Source organism: Alligator sinensis, unplaced genomic scaffold, assembly GCF_000455745.1.
Source record: "Alligator sinensis unplaced genomic scaffold, ASM45574v1 scaffold641_2, whole genome shotgun sequence".
NCBI lineage: Eukaryota > Metazoa > Chordata > Crocodylia > Alligatoridae > Alligator > Alligator sinensis.
Window position 1 is genome coordinate 36,278 of NW_005843111.1, and position 21,181 is coordinate 57,458.

General features: G+C 47.4%; 1 long non-coding RNA gene across 1 annotated transcript; it reads right to left on the bottom strand.

The window, feature by feature from the left end:
- Positions 1-535: 535 nt before the first annotated feature.
- LOC102381521 lies at positions 536-20,317 on the bottom strand. Its single transcript, XR_325339.2, has 3 exons — positions 20,237-20,317; positions 19,899-20,028; positions 536-1,042 (listed from the first exon to the last, which is right to left on the bottom strand). It is a non-coding gene; the product is annotated as an uncharacterized LOC102381521 (long non-coding RNA).
- Between the last annotated feature and the right edge of the window lie 864 nt (positions 20,318-21,181).

Consider the following 21,181-nt stretch of genomic DNA (forward strand, 5'->3'; position numbering starts at 1 on the left):
ATGGTTTGCAACAAACACCAAACTTTATTGCCCTCTACCACACAATAACAGGCCCCTGCTCCCTCCCCACTAACAGACTCCCTGCTCCCTCCCTCCCTTCCAGCAACACACCCCTCCTTAACCCCAATGTGCACCACAGGTTCTGCTTCCTGTGCAACTATGTACAATGTGCCTTCTGAACTGTAAAGGGGGGGAACAGTGGGGTGGAGGCACCTATGGCATTGATCCTGGGAACAGGTGCCCAGCACCCTGGCCTCTGGTGGTACCACCACAAGCGTGGACACTGCAGTGAGACCAACAGATTTGAGGCTCACCCAAGAGCAAGGGCAGGCTCTGCCCCGCCTGCTCAACCTGCTCCCCTTCCTCCACCACAGGTCTGGAGCCAGCAGCATCCCCATGCTGAGCTGGCCCAGCTGTGGGCAGCTCCCGCTCAGGGGCTGCATGGCAGCCAGGCGAGCAGTGGGAGGCAGCCCAGGCAGGGGGCCAGGCCTCCACAGGATCTGGCTCAGGAGCAGAGGCAGGGGGCCTTGGCTGCTGCAGGTGGTGTTGACCTCATCCCAAGCCCACTGGGAGGTGCTGGGCCATGGGCAGTTGTCAGGTCCCAGATGGGGCTCGGGCCAGGGGATGGGTGCCAGGTGGCACAAAGGTGACTGCCAGGGCCAGGATGGTGTCCAGCACCCAGTTGTCCTCCTTTGCTGCCTCCATGGCCCTGGCCACCATGGCAGCCTGCCACTCCCAGGCCTCAAGCAATTGCTTACAGGAAGGCAATGTGCCTCTCCTCAAGAGCAAGGAGCCTTTCCTAGAAGGTACAGTCCTCCCAGTCCCTCTCCTGCTCCCACTCCAGGTCCTGAGCTCACCGGGCCCACAAGTCTGCCAGCCACTCCTCTTCCACTGTGACCAGGTGATCCAGCAGGTGGGAGGGGTTCTGTGTGCACTCCTGGTGGTTGTGGCGCATGCAGAGGGCGCCAGCTGATGGTGGCATCATCCTTGCAGACATCCCCACAGGTGGCTGGTGCTTCTCACCCACATGTAACTGCTGGACCTGCAGAGCACGGACAGAGAAGCTCTTTGTGACAGTTTGCAACATTTCAAACAACGTGCAGTATACTTGAGGGGCTGTACAACGCCTGGCCTCAGATCAGGGGTCATATGTGCACAGGTACCCGGGGACCATAGTAAGTTGGCCAGGTGGGCCCTGCCACAGGTGGGCACCAGCTGAGCCTCCATCCCCACTTCCTCCACGGGGACAGGTGGGCCATTTGCCACCTACAGCAGACAGCCTGCCTTCCCCATCCCCTACCCAGGCCAGGGCTAGCTCCTGCCGGCAGCTCCCCCACACTTCTCCTCCCTACATGCCGGGCAGTTTTCTCTCATGCCCCAGGGTTGTGGGGTGAAGGACTCCCATCCAAATGGGAAACAGAGTTGGTGATGCCACCCTCCCCCCACCACAGCTGCCCTCTCCAGAGAGGCATCCCAGGCCAGGGCCCCCACTGCACATGGCCTGCACACCAAGCATGTCCCTGCTGAGAGTCCCCCGGGCACACCATAATGACCTGTTTGAGCACACTGAGGGATGCCCCACCCACTACATCCTGCTGCTGCTGATCATCATGGTGTCCCAGGCACAGCTGAGAACCTGATGTGGGGCCCTCAGCTTTGACAGTACCCCAGGCAAGCCCATGCTTCCCTGCAGTGTGCGCTGCCTGGAGGGGTATATCCGCCTAGACTGCAAGACCCTGACCTCCATGCCTGAGGAGATCACCGCTACCATCAACAAGTTTTTCTGTATGCGGCAGGGCCCTGGCTGCCTAGCTGGGAGGCTTGTGGCCACTCAGTAAATTTCTGAACTGCCTCCCACCTTCCTGCATGTTGCAAGAGGGAACTCCTTGGGGTAAGGGGGAGCTCAGCCAGGCAGGGCAGTTTCAAAACGTTTGAGTTTCAAAGCCAGGCTTACAGGCTTCAGCACCAGTCCCAGCCGGCAGCACCTGACTCCTCTCATCTGCCAGACAGATCGGGGGCTCGTCCGCACCCCTAAGAAGGCTGCGGGGGCTGTGCTGGCATCTTCCCAGGGGACGTGCCCTCGATCTGCGCAGCTCGCACCCAGCACCAGTAAGATCACTGCTGCCGCTGGCCCCAGGAGGCAACATGCGGCTCATGTCATCCCGCGCACAGATCGAGGGCATGCACCCCTGGGAGGACTCCAGCATAGCCCCCGCAGCCCTCCCGAGGGTGCCCCAATCTGCCTGCCAGATGAGAGAAGCTGGGTGCTGCTGGCTGGAACCGGCACCGGGAAGATTGGTGCTGCCACCAGTCCCAGGCAGCAGACCCTGGCCCCTGTCATCCTGCACACAGATTGGGGGCCTGCTGGCACCCCCGGGAGGGCTGTGGAGGCTCTTCCGGAGTCCTCCCAGAAGTGCATGCCCCCAATCTGCATGCAGGATGACGGAAGCTGTGTGCTGCTGCCTGGGGCCAACGGCAGCAGCGATCTTCCCGGCGCTGGGTGCAGGTTGCACCCAGCACTGGTCTGTCATCTGGCAGGCAGATCAGGGGCATGCACCCCCGGAAGAACTCCGGCACAGCCACCACAGCCCTCCTGGGGGTGCAGGAATACCTGTGATCTGCCTGCCAAATGAGAGGAACCGGGTGCTGCCTCCTGGGGCCAGCGGCAGCACTGATCTTCCCGGCGCCGGTCCCAGGTGGCAGCACCCAGCTCTTCTCATCCAGCAGGCAGATCAGGGCACACACCCCCAGGAGGACTGTGGCACAGCCCCCACAGCCCTCCTGGGCGTGTGGCTGAGCCCTCAGCCTGCCTACCTGCCGCATTTTATATTTCCCCATTATACCCTATGGGCAAAACAGCGAAACAGCGTCAAAACAGCGAAACAGTTTTGACAAAACAAAACAGAACAGTGATTTCAAAACTAAACAAAACACTGTTATGTTGAAACGTCAAAATGGAAGTTGAAGCAGAACGATGCTGTTTCACACAGCCCTACTGGATAGGCATGGCTGGCGGTCCAACTCTGTCCCTGCTGGCGGTGAGGTGGCATGGCTGTCCCAGGGCATAGCAGCACGGTGCCTGGCCACCTGGGCAGTGGCCCCCTCCAGGGAGGAGCTGGAGCTGCTTGTCACAGGGGCCATCCCCATTCTGGCCTCCCCATTTGAGGTGCACAACCAGAGATGGTAGAGCAGGTATCAGCCAGGGTTGCCTGTGCTGCAAACTGAAGCCAAGAACAGGGAGTATGCCAGGTCCTGTCACTAGTGCCGCAAGGGGTCCTGCCACTAGTGCCCCAAGGGACCCTTCCCCAGAGAGCTCTTGTCAGCACTGGCCTGCAGTGCAAGCTTTGCTAGCCTGCCTGTGCTGGAGTACACAAAGTGGCCCTCGCCAGGGTCCCTCGTGGCCTGGGTGAGATCCAGCTGCCCATGAATGACACATGCCCCCGGAGGCTGGGGGGGCACAGCAACTGCCTGCAGGCAGTGGCAGTGCTGGCAATAGCAGGGGTGTGGCAGCGGCAAGCAGGGAGCTCCCACAGGCAGCCGCAGTGGTGTCAGTGGCAGGGGAGGCGGGGGCAAGCACTGATCGGTTGGCAACCATCTGCAGATGCTACCAGCAGTGGCAGCAGCAGCCAGCGGCAATCAGCAACCACCTGCAGACACTGCCAGCGGTGTCGGCAGCAAGGGCGGGTGGCAAGCAGTGGCTGCCCACAGCTTGCACCTCCCTTCTCTTAGGGGGTGCATTGCCAATCTCAGGGGGTGCACATGCACCTTCATGCACCCCCTATGTATCGCCAATGCAGCTGCCGCATAGAATCATGGAAAATTAGGGTTGGAAGGGACCTCAGGAGGTCATCTAGTCCCACCCCCCGCTCAAATCAGGACCATCCCCAACTAAATCATTCCAGCCAAGGCTTTATAGAGCTGGTCTAAAAAGTTCCAAGGATGGAGATTCCACCAACTCTCTCGGTAACCTGTTCCAGTGCTTTACCACCCTCGTAGTAAGAAGGTTTTTCCTAATATCCGACCTAACTTTTCTTGCTGCAACTTGATATCATTGCTCCTTGTTCTGTCATCTGCCACCACTGAGAAAAGTCTGGCTCCATCCTCTTTAGAACCCCCCATTCAGGTAGTTAAAGACTGCTACCAAATCCCCACTCAGTCTTCTCTTCTGCAGACTAAATAAGCGCAGTTTCCTCCAGCTATCCTCATAAATCATGTCCCCCAGCCCCCGCACCATTTTTGTTGCCCTCTGCTGTACTCTCTCCAGCTTGTCTACATCCTTTCTGTAGTGGGGGGCCCAAAATTAGTACATAGTACTCCAGATGTGGCCTCACCAGTGCAGAATAGAGGGAAATAATTACTTCCCTCAATCTGCTGACAACACTCCTACTAATGCAGCTCTATATACCATTAGCCTTCCTGGCAACAAGGGCAAACTGTTGACTCATATCCAGCTTATTGTCCACTGTAACTCTCAAGTCCTTTTCTGCACAGCTGCTGCTTAGCCAGTTGGTCCCAAGCCTGTAGGGGTGTCTGGGATTCTTCCATACTAAGTGCAGCACTTTGCACTTGAAGAAAACAGCACATTAGACTAATCTATTGCACAGTACAGTTCTTGTCAGTACTGGCCCACAGTGCAGACTTTGGCACCCTGTACATGTGTAGATGCTGAAGCTTCATTGTGAGTGAAATGAGTCTAATGCACAGTAAAGCATCTCGTGTAGATGCATCCCTTGAAACCCCTTTCCTATTCATCGATAATTCTACACCATCTGAAGAAGTTCAGCTCCTCTGTTCTGAGAGAGATCTTCATCCCCATTGTCAAATCAAGGTCACAGAGGTTTGGCAGACAATCCCTGCTACTGCTTTCCAGACAGCAGAAGTCAATGCAAAACTTGTCCCGTTCGCTAAAGGGGAAGCAAGCATTTTGACGCTGGTGGGACTTGAACCTACAATCTTTGACTGGCTTCTTCATTATAAAAGTCTAATATACTGTCACCACAGAGCCACCATCCTGCATGCATGGTATGGTTCCCTAGGCAGCTCTAGACTGCCAGTTGTGGTCCATGATGCAGACCCACTAAGCCTACAGTGCCTTAATCTTGATGCAGCACTACTGCCAGACTGCTCTTGGCCATACTCCTGCAGACAGGCCGTCATGGCCTCATAGATGTGGGTGTTTGCCCAAGTGCCCAAGCCAAAATACCACTGCACATCTGCCTCACCCCAGACCACTATGAGGTCACGGTCACCGGCCCTTTGCTCTGTCCAGCTGGGGCCCCAGGCAGATGTCTCCAGCATCAGGGATGCTACCATCCCAGGTGCTGCCAGGGGCCTTGGGGGTCTCGTTGGGGCTTTCCACATGCCCACAGCAGATGGGCACAGTGCTCAGGAGCCAGGCAGCTAGAGGTACAGGCCCTAGGGAGTCAGGCCAGGGGTCTAGAGGCCAGCCAGGGCCAACTATGGAGGTACTCCCAGTCACATAGCTCTGCCCCAAGAAGGAGGTTGTCCCTTGCTGGTGTGGATGATGGGGAGCAAAAATGCTCCCAGTCAACATCTATACATGTACTACTGTGCAGTAGCTACTACACAGTTAGCTAGTACCTAAAGATACAGGTACTAGATTAGTCTACTGCACAGTTAATTTACTGTGCAGTAAATGTCATGTATGTGTAGATGGTGACTAATTTATTGCACAGTAAAGTGTCTACTGTGCAGTAATGTATCTTGTATACATGTGCGACTAAGTAGGGGAAGCTGCCTAACAGCATTGGTGATGCGTAGGGGGTGCATACGGATGTACATGCACCCCCGAAATTGGCTGTGCCCCCCCTATGATTGGCCACTGCTGATGCTGCCAGCAGTGCCTGCAGGAGGTCACCGCTCTCCACCCCCACCCCTCCTCGCCACTGACACGGTGGCATCGGCAGGCAGTCACTGATCGCTGCTAGCTGCCACCAACACTGCCAGCGGCATCTGCAGGTGGTCGTTGATCACCGGTCGGCGCTTGTCACCCCCTGCTGGCACTGCTCACCACTGCCACGCCCCTGCCACTGCTGCCTGTGGGTGGTCACCATGCCCTCACAGCCTCCAGGGGCACGCGTCGTTCATACCTAACAGGAAACGTTAAGCACAAGGGTTTGTGCTCAGAACATACCTACTGAAGCAAGCCCCTAAGAAGCCTTACATACAGTTACATCTACTTTCCAGATGCAAATGGCAGAAGGCAGGTGCAGGTCTGTATATCCCAGGACCCTGGCTGCAGAAGCCTCTGAAGTTAGGAAGCCCCAGAGGAGAGGCATTTTGGAACTTTTAAATATAGGAAAGTAAAGTAAATTTAAAAATCATGTTTCTGGTGCCTAATTACTTCTTTGGATCTGTGCCTATGATGGCAAAATAATATTTAGCCCTGCTCACTGGAATAGAACTCTCACTGCAGCCAATAGAGATTTGCTAATACAAAAAGTGGGCTTCTATTTTTAAATTATTCCAGCATCCGTGTAGTGATTAACATTTTACTTGTATCCCATGCCACTACACTGCTCACCTGATATGATGTCAGTCTGGAAATAAACAATCATTAAAAAAATTGGCATGTTTAATGAGCGATAATTAGAACTGAGCATCTTGTTCTGAAAAAGTGAGTCATTTATTATATAGTACACTGTCATTGATGTACATATTACTTTTGTTTATCTAAATACTTACAATGGAAAAAAAGTTCTCTTCTTTGTGGGGAAATATAATCCAGTGGTTAAATTTTAAATATTAAATATCCAAAGTTCTAGCTCAGAGGGACCAGTGGTATGATACAGGGAACAAATATTATGTCCTTTATCTCAAGGATGCCTATACAATGTAACACTGTAGTTTGGAACCAGCCTCTTAAAAAGACATTTATATTTATTCAGCATAAATAAGCACTTGGCACCACTCCAAAAGGCCTTTTGTGCTGTGGGAAACACTCTGAATAGTCAGATTTATAAAAGCAGTATCAGTATTTCCATAGACTCTTTGCTTGGCTGTATGTAACCTCATCCACCATTTCATTAATGAAATGCTTGTTACAAGGGTGTTCACAACTTTCATTCAAAACCTAATAGAAGATTGTAAGTAAAGCATTGGTTTTATGGAACAATGTAATGGAAGTGACATAAAATTCTATATCAGAGATAGTCTACACAGTTAGAAAAGAAATAAAACCATCTGGAAAGATAGAAAAAAGAAGAAAATGGAGACAAAGGAATTTAATTGTTTAATCCAGAATCAAGTATTTTTAAAATAAAAAATTGGAACACGGTGTAGTAGATGGATCTTTTGTCTCCCTTGTCTAGTGACCTGGGTTCTATTCCTAGTTCTACGGCTGACTTCGACTTTCTGTGACCTTTGACAAGTCACTTCACTTTTCTATGCCTCTGTTTTCCACCACCCTGTGCCTCCTCCCTATAAATTATAAACTTGCAGACAACCCTCATCCTATATTCTGAGTTTATGCAGTTTCTATTTTTGGCCCAAACTTCACTACTGATACAAAAACAGTTATTAATACATTATCATTAACTTTTATAATACTAAGTTGTTACAAACTTTACTGAATTTAAAGGGAAAAAAACTACAATTATTTTATAATCTTGATGCTTCTAAAGCAGTGGTTCCCAACCTTTTTTTGCTGCGACCCACTGCTGGGAGCAGAGTGCGGTGGCAGCCCAAGGGAGGGGGCAGGGGAGCTCCTGGCACACAGCGCAGCTCATTGTTTGTGCGCGGCACTGCTGGCATTGCCCCCATGTCCCACATTTGGGTCATGACCCGAGGTTGGGAACCGCTGTTTTAGAATGTAATGTGTTCTTGGGGTTTTTTTCTATTTTATTTCATTGAGAATTTTGGGCTAATAAAAAATTGCAGAAAATATTTGCTCTCTTTCACCCTGTTACAAGTCTCAAGTGTTGAAGGATGTAACACTTTTGGCTATAAAGCAGCCACCTTTGTTTATACAGATTCTGAAATGAAACTTTTGTCATTTCTATATCTGATTTTCTATATCATTTCTATATCATTCTAGTAATTGGAAAATGACTCAATATAGATTATTCAGATTTGTGTTTTGTACCAAATATTTGACAGAATATAATTGAAAGTTGCATTACAAAAAAGTAGTTGATTGTATACATAGGAGCTCTTTGATCAGTCAAACCACCACTGGGTGTGCCTTAAAAGATCAAGACCTGTTTTACAAGATACTAGACAAGATACTAGATAATGACAAGAAAACAAACCTTACATGATATTTGCACTAAAGAGCACTCTGACTTTAAAAGAATGTAAGGTGGTTGCACACAGGCCATCCCTACATAGTAAATTTTTGGCACTCCAAAGAAGCATCCTCAACCATACTGTGTAGCTTAGGACAGACTACTTTCTCAAATGAAGAATAAAGGAGAGGAGTTCTTTAACCTAGAGGACTATTTTGGCACAAGGATATATTGGCTATGAATTTTGGAAAGGAGAAGAATGTTTTAACCTTTACAGCAGTTCCTGGGGAACCCTTCCAACAATTGGGATGAGGTTGAGGGGAAGTGCAAAGAAACCCAAGCTACTTTTGTGATGAAGCTTGCATATATTATGAAAATGATTATATGAGGTGGAGGAAGCTGATGACCCAGGTTTGTTCCAATCCTAGGCTCCTAATGTCTTTTTTACATAACTAATAAAATTTTCTGTACATAATACAGCAATGTCATTTGATATTTCAAGTTGCTACTCATGTAAGCTGCCATTTAAGCTTAAAATTATATTCATTGGGGAGCTCATTATCTGACAAACATTTAAGCAACTACCTTACCAAACTCAGAGACCTGGCTGTAAAGAAAGGACAACAACTTTAATGACTTTAGATTTAATTATTTAAGAATTAAATCTGTTTTGAGAGAGCTGGAAATTTTTCTAAACAAATGAGGTTGTGAGAACCTGTTTGAAACATTTTCAACTTTATAATGTAACTCAAGAGTTGTTTTGGAAAATGGAGTGAAAGAAAGGTAACTGTAAGATGTTCTGAGAATTTTCCACAATAAGGCAAAGGCAATTAGAATCATGCTGTTCATGAGTTAAACATGTTTATGCACTGACAATGATAATAAGACCAACTTAAGGTGCTGAGCTTTTGAAACGGGGACAACAAGCTAATTTGAATCTAATCAACCATGAAAAAGGTGCTCTCTCCTTTTTTGAAGTTGTGTGAAGAGGGGACCATAAAATCATTGAGTTGAACAATCAACTCCCTTTTCCCAGACTTCACTCCCTTTCCACTTCTCAGTATAACAACATTCATCATTGCTCACCTCTACAAGCAGCAAATCTGAAGCACAGCCTCAAGGAGAAGTCTTCTAAATCAGATGATACCACCAACCACCACTATTAGGACTTCAATACACGTTGGTGAGAGTGGGCACATCTACACATGCACTTTAATGTGGAGTGGCCTATTTTACTGAGCATTAAAGCATCACGTAAAAAACCATGCTATTATGTTAATGCACAGTAAAATAGGTTACTGCACATTAAGCATCACTTAAAAACCATGTGTATTCATTACTGTGCATTAAGGCAGCCTAATGCACAGTAATGACTATGCATGGTTTTTAAGTGATGATTCAATAACCTCACATTGGAGGTACTAAATTTAATGTGCATTAGAAAAGGCACTTTCATGCATGTGTAGACACGCCCAGTGAATTTAAAACTAAGCTTAGGCAGAGCTTTATAACTTTTGTCATAATTATAATGGAACATTGAAATACAATTGTTCAACAGGAAGTTGTTCAAACAACATGTTCCTGAAGAGAAAATATGACCTAACTTTGGTAAACCTAAAAATAATTAAATTTCATTCAAATTTAAGGGTCTTGATGCATATGTGATTTGCTCCTCTAAAGATAACTCCTTGTATTCCTCCTTTTAACTGACTCAAATACTTTGGTTTTCTAAGACGTAGTTAAGATAATTTACATATGCCCATTCATAAACTGTTAAGGTTGTCCATAATGAATGTTGCTAACCTAAGGATAAAACCAATACATTCATCAAGAAGCACAGAAATCAAAAGTTAAGACCCCTGCAAACATGCAAGTACATTCTCCAACATAATATCCCCACTGCTATACTTACCTTCACAATTCAGAACTGAATCTTTACTCCACTCTGTAATGATCTGTAGAGGATATAAATGAGGACTATGTTGCTTTTTTAAATTATAATGCATTATTCCTCCCCAAACCTATTTCCTTTTAATCAATCAATATGGAATGAATTAAAAATAGCTGTGCTGCTGCAGGTCTGCAGCCCTGCACACAGCCCTAATAACTCTGCAGAATGGCCTGCAGAGCCCCCCATGCAGCATGGGGCAGTGGGGGGCATCAGGGACTGCCCCCCCCCCACCACCACCTGGCAGCACCCGGTGAGCAGCAGGGCTTTTTTTTTAAGTACTGAGCTGGGGCAAGCAGGTAGGCCTTGGGAGGGGCTGGGGGAGCAGGCAGTGGTCAGGGGAGCTGGCAGAGTGGGAGGAGTCAGGGGGCTGGCAGGGGTCCCCTCATGGTCCCCTCCTCCTTCCCCCTGCTTTCCCCTCTTCAGCCCCTAATACTTACCAGCTCGGTGTCAGCTGCAGCTTCCTGCTGCAGCCACCAGGGGCTGCCCAAATCAAAGCTCTCCGACTCTTTTCTGAAGATTGGGAGAGCTTTGAATCAAATTCAGACCTTTAAATTGGTCCCCTGATTCAATTCAGATTCGGAGATTTGGCGACCAAATCGGGCTGAATCTTCTCTGAATCGAATTACCACCTAAAGCTTCACACAGCCCTAATAACTACCCTATCCCAAATCACAACAGAACTGTTATTTAATTTGCATTTAATGCAGCTAATGTGTTAGGAGTCTGGACAGCATCCATGCTAAACTGCCCAAAGCTAGTCATGGTTACCTAATGAGCCTGGCTGCCAGCAGCCTACTTCTAGGTGGTCCCAGTTACCAGCATTGGCATGGCCATCTGCTTTTAAGCAGCAGCTTTTTCAATACCCATCAAGGTCTTATACAGAACAGGTGCCTCTGTCTAGGTTTGGACTTCTGTCCATAAATCTATGGACAGTCCATAAAAAGGGCTAAAAATGCTTGTCTATAAAGCCTGCAAAAATGAGCTGTCCTTAAAAATCTTAAGAAACTGTAAGCTTGGTTAAGGCTGGATGAATCTGTTGATAGACCAGAGCAGTATCACCTTGTGTCTGTGTGGCAGTGCAGCTCAGCACCCTGCAGGGAGCTCTCTGGCAGAAGAGTGGGAGCAGCATGGTGTGAAATGTGGTTGGGGGTATCAGGCTGTGGGGGGGGATGAGGCAGTGAGGCAGGGAAACACCTCCCCAATCAGAGCATCCTGCCGGGGCCTGGCCGTGTCCCACTCAGCTTAGTACTGTGGAAGGGAAGGAAGGACTGCTCTAGCACCCCCCAGCTTCTAGCCTGAGTTGCTGCAGGCATGTGCCTGCATTTTTGGAACAAAAAGGGAATGTCTATCCACCTCCAAATCAGTTCAAGCATTGCAGTTATAGCAGTGAGATGCAAGCTGCCAAGGCAGCTGGTATTCCAGAAGTGTCAAGAGAACCCCGATCTCAAGACTTACTGATGCATGTGACAGCAGAACAGACATGGCAGGAGAAAAGAGAGTTTGCACCATTAGCAGTTTGCATCTGGGGTCAAACTGCCAGGTCCTAAGGGTGGACGCACAGAAGACCTTGCCTCAAGATGTAAACATCACACTAAGGCAATACACAGACATCTACAGCAGGTTAGACTAACCTGCAAACATTTAATCGATTCAGACTTTTTGAATGTCTGTCCCTAACCCATATGTCTGGTGGTGGGAGATATGGGAAGACTAGGTCTATCAGTGTCATGGTCTAAGGTCTGAGATACAGTTTGCTACTAAGGTGTTCTTTTTAAGAAATTATATTAACACATAAATTTCTGCTGTTCTTATTTGAAACAGCTTTTTAACTAATGGAAAACTTAGGTTTTTCAGAAAGCTCTGTACCTCTGACTACTTGTTCTTAGTCTCCTAGGGTGCCTGTACATAAGTGCAGAATCTGCTTTGACACACTGTGATTATAGTATGTGACAGCAGACATGATTAATCGAGTCTGCTAGAGTATGGCAATTACTGCACTCCAGCAGCCTCCCACATCTCGTGTATCAGCTCCCCACACTTCAAAATGGCGGTAGGGGCACTTGAACTAAAGCTCATTGTATGCTGCTATGGGCAACTAGTGCCTCCCGAGTCTGGGGGGGGCACCAGTGGGCATGACCAGGGGTGGGGGGTCCCCCAGCAGCCAGCCAGCGACCGGGGATGGGAGTTGCCACTGGTGGACCCAATTTTTGGTGGGGCACTAGCGCTCTCCATGCCACCCTACCAGCCAGAGCACTCACTGTCAGGGGGGACACCAATGGTCTCGGGGGGGGGGGGGGGGGGGGGCGGACGGCCCACCAGGGAGTATTCATTGCCTCTCAACCACTCTGGGCGGTGGGGGGGGGGGGGGGGGGGGGGGGAGCACATGCCCCCCTGGAGCCCCCTTACACGTTGCCTATGCCTGCTGCCATTTTGAAGCACAGGGACACTGATACATGAGACTCTGTGGCACTTTAATTAGAATGGCGCTCAGAGCCGCTCTAATTAAAGCATCACCTCTCTGGCACCTGCAGCGTATGTAAAAGTGCTCTTTGTTCCTGCCCCTTTGATCCTGTTCCGTGTGTCCTGCTTGTGACTTCCAGGCTTCATCTTTGTTCCTGTAGACTCCTTGTCGGGATAATTATACATCCTTATCCTGCAAAAACATGCATATATCTAATTTCACACGTTGCAAGATCAGTGGAACTATATGGTCTGCATAAAGGTATGCAAGTGTGAACATCTTTTTCAGGTTTACAGTTTACTGATGACTAGTTTTGATTGGAAAAGTATAATTTTAACATTGCCTTTTTTTAAAGAGATATTTTCCAAACAAAACTATTTTGTGGATCAAAAAATACTTATAATAACAACATTTATTTATAATGATTAAATATCAAACAAATTACCTGCAACTGCAATTTAGTTAATTTTAGCTAGTTTTCCCATTGATGTTTGATTTCTAACCATTAAAAATAAGCAAATTATTATAAGCATATTTTCTTTTAGCAAACTTGTTTTTTTCTACTCACTGTAACTAACTGGTGAATGATAAAACAAACCTACACTTGCCATTTTAAGAAGCAAATATTTTCTACCAATTGTGCTACCATTCTAGATTCAAGCTGCAAAGATATTGAAACATGACATTCATAAATATATATGCATATATGTGTACATACATGCACTTGATCTACCTGAATTTGTTTGTGTGTATATAATATTTTATATAAACTCTTCAAAAATTAAATCAGAAAAGTTAAAATCCCTCCCACTCCCAAGAATTTAGAACCTGATTTTTTTTTTTTTTTTTTTTTTTAAATAGGCAGATTGAAGTTTGGTTTCCATTTTTTTTCTTTAATAACTACATGTGAAGGAGTGAGATAAAACCCACAGCATGGAGGGCCAGCAGGGCTGCAGCTAGAGACCAGAAGGGAAGGAAAATACCCACCACACTTCCAGAGCAGCATCTCGCTCAGGATTGGAGGAGGGAGGCTGCCCAAAGGTATTTCCCGCCCCGGAGAGAGGTGAGGGGGATCAGTTCCCTGCAGGCCTCAGGGAGAGAGGAGTGGCTGAGTGTCCTGGCAGGCACCCTGAGCAGGAGGCAGGTGAGGCCTGCACACACCCAGCTGGTGGTAATCTCCAGAGCAGAGCTGCAGCTGAAGATCCGGAGTAAGGGAGTCCTCAAGGCCTGTGATAATCTCCAGAGCAGAATTTTCAACAGAGGATCCGGGGGAGGGCCTGAGGGAAAACTAGTTGTTACAGGTAGAGCTGACCTGCACATGGGGGACACCCCAAAGAGACTGTGGATGTTCATAGGGGTTCAGGGCACGCCGGTGCATAACAAGACTGGACTAAGGGATTTTCTTGATCGTTGCGATTGGAATTTTGAGAACCTGATCCCAGGTAAAGGGGACATGGTCAGAGCCCAACAAGAAGGCTGAGAGCAGCTGGGGTTTTCTTTGGGTTTTTTGCCTTTTCTTTTGATATTTGAGCACAGGCCAAGACTAGTCCTGGAAGGGTGTACCTGATCGAGACCAAAGGTCACCCTGGGGTAGAGGGCCAAATAAGACCACAACAGGCAGCACTGCAGCCTGGCTGCAGAAGAATTTTGTGAATAACATCTGGAAAGGCTAAGCTGGGGTAAAGGGGAGGTTTGGAGCCCCACAGAAGAAACAGGGATCGAGACCAGGCAGGATCACCGCAGGCAGTGCCTCCTGGAAATATTTCAAAGTTGTGGCAGGAGAGAAAACATAAGACCAACTTCCTGGAAGACCAGGTGATCCAAAGCCGAAGTCTACCCTGTCGCCACCTGTAGGCAGACAAGCTCAAGGCAGTGGTAGCAAGCCCTACAACACATACAGCTGTCACACTACAGAACAGAAGTTTTTGCTTATCTTTGTGGGGCCCTCTCTATTCCCTTCAATGATGTTTTCTGCTTTTCTGAGGTAGATGATAATTAAGCCTGTGCAAAACGGGTAGTATTCGCTTTGGATTCAGATTCAGCCGATTCAGGGGACAGCGATTCGATTCGGTGATTCAAATCACTGTCTCATTCAATTCAGCTGAATCTCCAAATCAGCCAGGCCATGCCCATCCCCCGCCCCTCTCCCAGCTCGGCAATGGCTGCCCCAGCTCCTGGCACTTTTTTTTTTTTTTTTTTTTTTTACAACCCCCCAGCTCACCAGATGCTGTCGGGTGGGGGGTAATCCCTGCTCTGTGCTACTGCCCCACACTGCATGGGGGGCTCTGCCATGAGCCCCCAAAAGCCCTGATGGCCACTGCAGCATCTGGTGAGTACAGGGCTTGTTATTTTTAAAAAGTCCTGGGGCTTTTCTCCATTTTTCTTAAAGGGCCGGAGCTGGCCCAGGCAGGGCACCCGTTGGGGGAGCAGTGGGGGATCATGCAGAGCCCCCCATGCAGCATGGGGCAGCGGGGATTCCCCCCCCCCCCACCTGGGAGCACCCAGTGAGCACCAGGGCTTTTTTTTAAAGTACAGAGCTGAGGCAGGCAGGGCACCCATGGGAGGGCTGGGGGGTGGAGGGGTTGGGAGAGCTGGCAGGGGTCCCTCCCATGGTCCCCTCCCAAGCCCCTAGTAGTTACCAGCTTGGAGTCAGCTGCAGCTCCCTGCTGCAGCCACTGGGGACTGCCCGAATCAAAGCTCTCTGAACCTTTTCTGAAGAAAAGACTTCATGGAAAAATCAGAGCTTCCCCTACCCCCTTTGCTCACCACAAAGCAGGTTCAGCTGTGGCTGTCCCCCATGCTTCTTCGTGATGCTGAGCCACCCTGATATACCAGTGCCCTGCCCCTGTCCATGCCATTGCCGCTCAGTCCCAGTCCACAGCCCCTACCCCCATCCCTCTCCAGCCCTGCTGATGCCCCTCACTCCTAACCTGCAGCTGCCCAACCCTGCCAGTGCCCCTTACTCCTGACCCCATGCCCCAGCCCCCCTCAGTGTGTGCGGGGGGGGTGGCAGTGGGTATGTGTGCATAGGCAACACCATACATGACGTGTCAGGATGGCATGGGGAGGCACATACCCTCTCAGATTTCTGTGCCCACAGTGGGGCATGGGGCTACAGTCTAGCCAGAATGGCACCAGGCAGGAGGCACCTCTGTGGCACAGCTGGTAGGATTCGGTGAGGGAGAGTGGAGGGGGGTGGGAGGTTCAATGCTACTGCTGCTGCCGGGAGCATCACACCACCATGGCTACCAAAATGAGCACCCCCACCCCACCCACTACTGCAGTGGGGGTGGGGACACAACTCCTTGCTGCCTCCCCCACAGCACCTCACCTTGATGGCTATGGAAGTGTGCTGCTCCCAGCAGTGGCAGCAGCACTGAGCCTCCTCACCCTGCTCTGCCCTCCTATGCTGGGTCCCACCCACTAGGTCACTAGGCACAGAAATCTGGGGGGGGTATTTATACCCCCATGCTCCCCCAACGCATTGTCCATCGGTCTGACCCCTCCCTGCAAGTGCACACAGCAGCAGGGAGCCACCCCTTCCCCCCAAGACAAACTGCCCATGGCTCCATCCCACTCCTGAGCTGGGCCCTGCAGCTGAGCATGCCCACTTGTGCTGGCCCCACAGGGCCCCAGGCACTGTGCACCATCCTATCTGGGCAGTGCCCCCAGCCCCAGCTGCCAACTGTTAACCCTGCTCCACTCCCTCCCTCACTGTGCGGGCTCAGCATGAGCCACCACTGCTGCCGCCTCCTCCCCACAAGTTGTGCCCCCCACTGTGCCCCACCATGTGTCACCTATTTCCAACCCTTACTCCCCCATAGACTTACCTGCAGGGAGATGTGGGAGCTGCTTTCCACCATGCTGCCTGGCTGTATTGCTAGCCATGTGCATGTGTGCACACATACACGCATATGGCATCCCCTGCCTCTGATCACTCTCCTCGTGCTCCCCCCAGCTCCAAGCAGCCCCTTGCAGGCTGAAACTCTGTCAGCCTGCAAGGGGAAACCTATGGTTTCCTGGGTTTTTTGTCTTTAAAAGGAGAAAATCCATGTTTTTCCATGAAAAATGAAAAACCTGGATCCTGGTGGTCATTGTGTAAAACAATAAGACCAGAGCCTCTAAGCACTAACATCAAAGGTGCAGACAAATCTTTTTCTCAACACCCAGCCTGAGTAAGAAGTCTGTGAGGCGAGAAGGTTTCAGCTCACCGAACAGTAGCAGAGCTGCTCTGCACTAGAGGGGGTCCACAGCTACAGTTCCACTTCCATTTCCAGTGCCTTTTAAACCTTGGAGTATGAGAAATCCCTGAAAAGTTAGGTTTAAATGTGTGTGAACTCTATGTGCATGCATGGCCCTATGTTCTAGTACTTTGAGGAACCACACAGGAGTGAGATGTCCCTGAATGTATGGATGGTGCAGAGAAAGAGATAACCCACTGGTTTTTGACCTTTTTAGACTTGAGGCACCCTTCATTAAACTCAGGGCACCCACTAGAACATGATAGCTCTTAGCTTTCACACCTTTTTGTCTACAGAAATAAAATTAAGCAATTTCTCTGTTGCAAAGAACTCAGACTACAACAAGTCAAAATGGTTTTGATACTATAGATTTGTATTTGAAAACCCTGGGTTTATCTTGTAAATCTCATATAGGTATTTGCACATTTAACAGTGCTAACATTGCATGGCACCCGTAAAAGGACCTCACAGCACCTCAAGGTGCCACAGCACTCTGGTTAAGAATCACTGAACCCATAGATGGAACGAAGGGGGAGTGGGACAATATCCTAGATGAACATCCTTTGTTTATCTTACATTTAAGCCAATTACAGACATTACCCTTTTACTGGTATAAGTGATCAGAAACTGGTCTATACCTGTAACATAACAGAAGTTTGGCGCACACAGACTGGTTTAAAAATGGCAGAACCAGGTTTAAGATTGCCCTTTGGTGGGGGGAAGTGGGGGTAATGTGTGTTCTTTTCACTATGGATTTAAACTATGATGTTTACAGAAAATCATGCAACTTAGATCGATTCTGCCTCGGGCTTTTTCAGTGTCTGCATCTAGCCTTAATATATTAAAAGAAGCAATTGAGGACAAATGGTTTTCTCTTCATTTGGTGTATGTGGTAAATCATTGCCTCTATTTTTTCTAACAGCATGATCCAGCACAAAACCTTGTCTATTATTGCACCTCCACAGCTCAGCATTCACTATTATACCACATACACTGACTGACCCAGAAAAGTCTTTGGGATATTTCTGCCACTGCCGTATAGTGACTGTAAATGTTTCCTTTTAACCCCCATGACTTCTCCAGCACTTCTTATCCACAAAATATTTCTCTCATACTCTCTCTAAGCACTCAAAAGAAAAACTCTTGCATGGCAAACTAATCCCAGTGATAATCTGTCCAATGAGAAGAAGCCATAGGTAAGATTTACAGCCTTAGAAGTTTGTTCATAAGTAGTTTACACAGCACCTTATTAGTTTCCAGGTTGTTTGGATAACATGACTATAGAGGATCCTGCTTTATTTTGCTTCAGTATGGGTGCGTCTACACATGGCCATACGGTGCTTTTGTTATTGCGCCATCATTTAGTACTTCCTTTTGGAATGAAAATTTAATAATTTGGCAAGAAGGAAGCAAAATTCAACACCCTGAGACCTGAAAGCTGACACCCTTGCTCCAGCCTTTTGTTTTGAGCCAAATTTGCATGCTCACGGAGCAGCCACAATTCAAGAAAAAATCCTTGCCTAGGAGAGCCTTCCATCATTCATCCTCCTGTGAAATATGAAACATCATAACAAGAAAGAAGCATAATTCAACATCCTGCTTGCCATCAGACAACTTGGAAGTAAATAGGCTGCTCCAACTTTTACCTGAGCCTATTTTGCATAAAATGAATTTTTCCAGCCAGGAGATCTTATACCACCTTTCAGCTCTCCTGTGAAATAGAATTTTCATTTCCACTTGGGAGAGGTTTTACAATCTTTGCACTCTCCTATGCCTGAGAGGGCACAAGTGTGCCCAAAAGCTTGCCAATAAAGACTTTTTTTGCAACTATCCAATTGGTCTAATAAAAGATATCACCTCCCTAAGAGTTCTGATTACAGTAACAGCCCGTACTGTGCCATGCCAGCCATGCACAGTTATTTTTGGCCACTACATTGCCGTAGCAACATGCTCCCTCGTTATAGTACATTGCTACGGCAATGTAGGAGCAGCATCATGGTTTTTGCCAATGGACACTATGGTACCATAGCGTATCACTACAGTGTCTTAGCATCTTGTGTAGACCTGCCCTATGTGTTGCAATAATTAGCAATTGCTATTCAGTTCATTGCCAGTATTATGAAATTCTGCAAAATACCTTGTCAGAAACTCAGCGTTTTTGTTTATTTTCTTCCATAAGAGAGTCTTACACAAAAGTTTGATAGAATAGCAAGGATTTGGGATCTTTTTTCCCCTCTATTATTTCAATTGTGGAACCCTGTTGCCAGATGCCTCACCTTCAGGGAAGTCACATTTATATGCTGAACTGTTTTGCCTAGTTTCCTGAAGACACACTACTATAGCATGTATATTTAAAATTTTGCTATTTCTGAGTGACCTTAAGCTGGTGTGTACTCACCAACCATCCCCATTGTATTTTGAAACTGAAGCAATGTTTCAAAACGTTTATAAGATAAAGAAAATAATCATTTCTATTTGTGTCTTGTTTTGCAATATTTGTGTTTTAAAGATGTATTGGAAGGGGATCCTGAATAAATACATGATTCCTATAGTTGAGGACTTTGTCAGTATTTGTCAAATGTCTGTTGCTGTTTTTGTTTAAAGAAACAAGCACGTGCATGCGCATGCCTACACACACAAAAATTCTGAGCCACAAAATAAATTACACCAGAGTCTGCAAATTATACCAACCCCATTTTTCAGCACAGCATATATAATTCACATGTAGAAAAAGAAGCTAATGTTTTTTAGATGAGAAGTAATGCCATTGGGTATCTTTTCCTGATAAATTGCAGGTGGCCACAAAGCAAGAAAACTTTCTTAAAATACAGATTAATTGCTGTTATTGAAACAGCTAAAGTGGAGAGATCTGACAGGCATATTCTCAATCGTCCAGATGAAGATTTCTCAAACACTGCAGCCCCTGCATTAAAATGAATGATTGTGCTCAAATTGCTTTTAAGAACAGACATGTTAACAGGCATATTTATGTCAATTACTTTAATCTTGTGCTGGGAAACTGTCTTCTTGTCGTCGCGTTCTTTATATTTGCCACAGTATTTAGAGGCTTGTGTCTAACAAACTTCCATGATGAATCTGTCTTGTCAGTCTTATGAACTTGTTATTTAACTGTGAAAATATAAATAAAATACAACAGGAGTTGGTCTGGTGACTCAAACTTCTCATAATTCTTCAGAATGGAGAAGAGCAAGAATTTGAAGCGTCTTGCATCTGCATTCTCTCAAAGTGGTTTCAGGAGCTCTGTCTTTTACTCATAAAGGAAAGATGATCCATTACTCCTCAGACAAAAGATAGCTTCTACCAGAAGCACACCTACCTTCTGAATTTCTTATTGAGGGAGTAGTTTTTCCTCCATCCATCCATCCAAACCTCTGCAGTTCTGCACCTCAAACACTGCCTGAAGCATGTTGCTGTTAGAAGATTTTAGGGGGGTTTTTTGTTTGTTTGTTTTTTTATTATTAACTACAAGGCAATAGATTTTTTTCCTTTCCTACATCTATTCTTCAGCCAGTAAGCAGCACAGTCACTAGGGGCATTTATAGACATGCTCTGGGAGGTGGTGAGGGTTTTAATTAGTGCAGCTCCAAGAGCTATACTAATTTAAAGTGCCTGAAGCATCACACATGTCAGCATCCCTATGCACTTTGACCTAAAGCTCATTGAACTAGCTTTAGTTTAAAGCACCCCACTGCCATTTTTCAGCACAGGGGTTCTGATACATGTGATGCTGGAGTCCAGCAGACTCGATTAAGTTGAGTCCTGCTCCGACACACTGCAATTACAGCACATCAGAAAAGCCTCCCTGCACATGTATAGGAGCCCCTAAGTGTCTGTTTTTAGAGACTGATGAATCTTTGTTTAAAAACACAAGGAATGAGGAATCATAAATATTGTTACCTCCAGGGACTTATTTTATCAGAGGTATCAGAAAGGAGTTCAGTTATGAAGCTGAGGGCTAAGTACTGACAGTCAAAAAGCCCAAGGCTGAATTGATTCAATTGTCGCAGGTTAGTTTCAGCAGCATAGTTAAGCTATTAAGTAAGTGAACAGACATTCACTTTTGATTCCAGAAACGCAGCCACATGCCTGCAGTAGCCTAGGCCAGAAGCCAAGGGACACTAGAACACACTTCCCTGCTCTGCTAGAACAGACTGCTTGAATCTGGTGGAGATCTGGGAGAGAAGTTCGATTTAACGTAAGTCAGTTAAGCCTGATACTACCTCCATCCAGGTTTATATTAAACTGGTTTTGGCCATTTTGA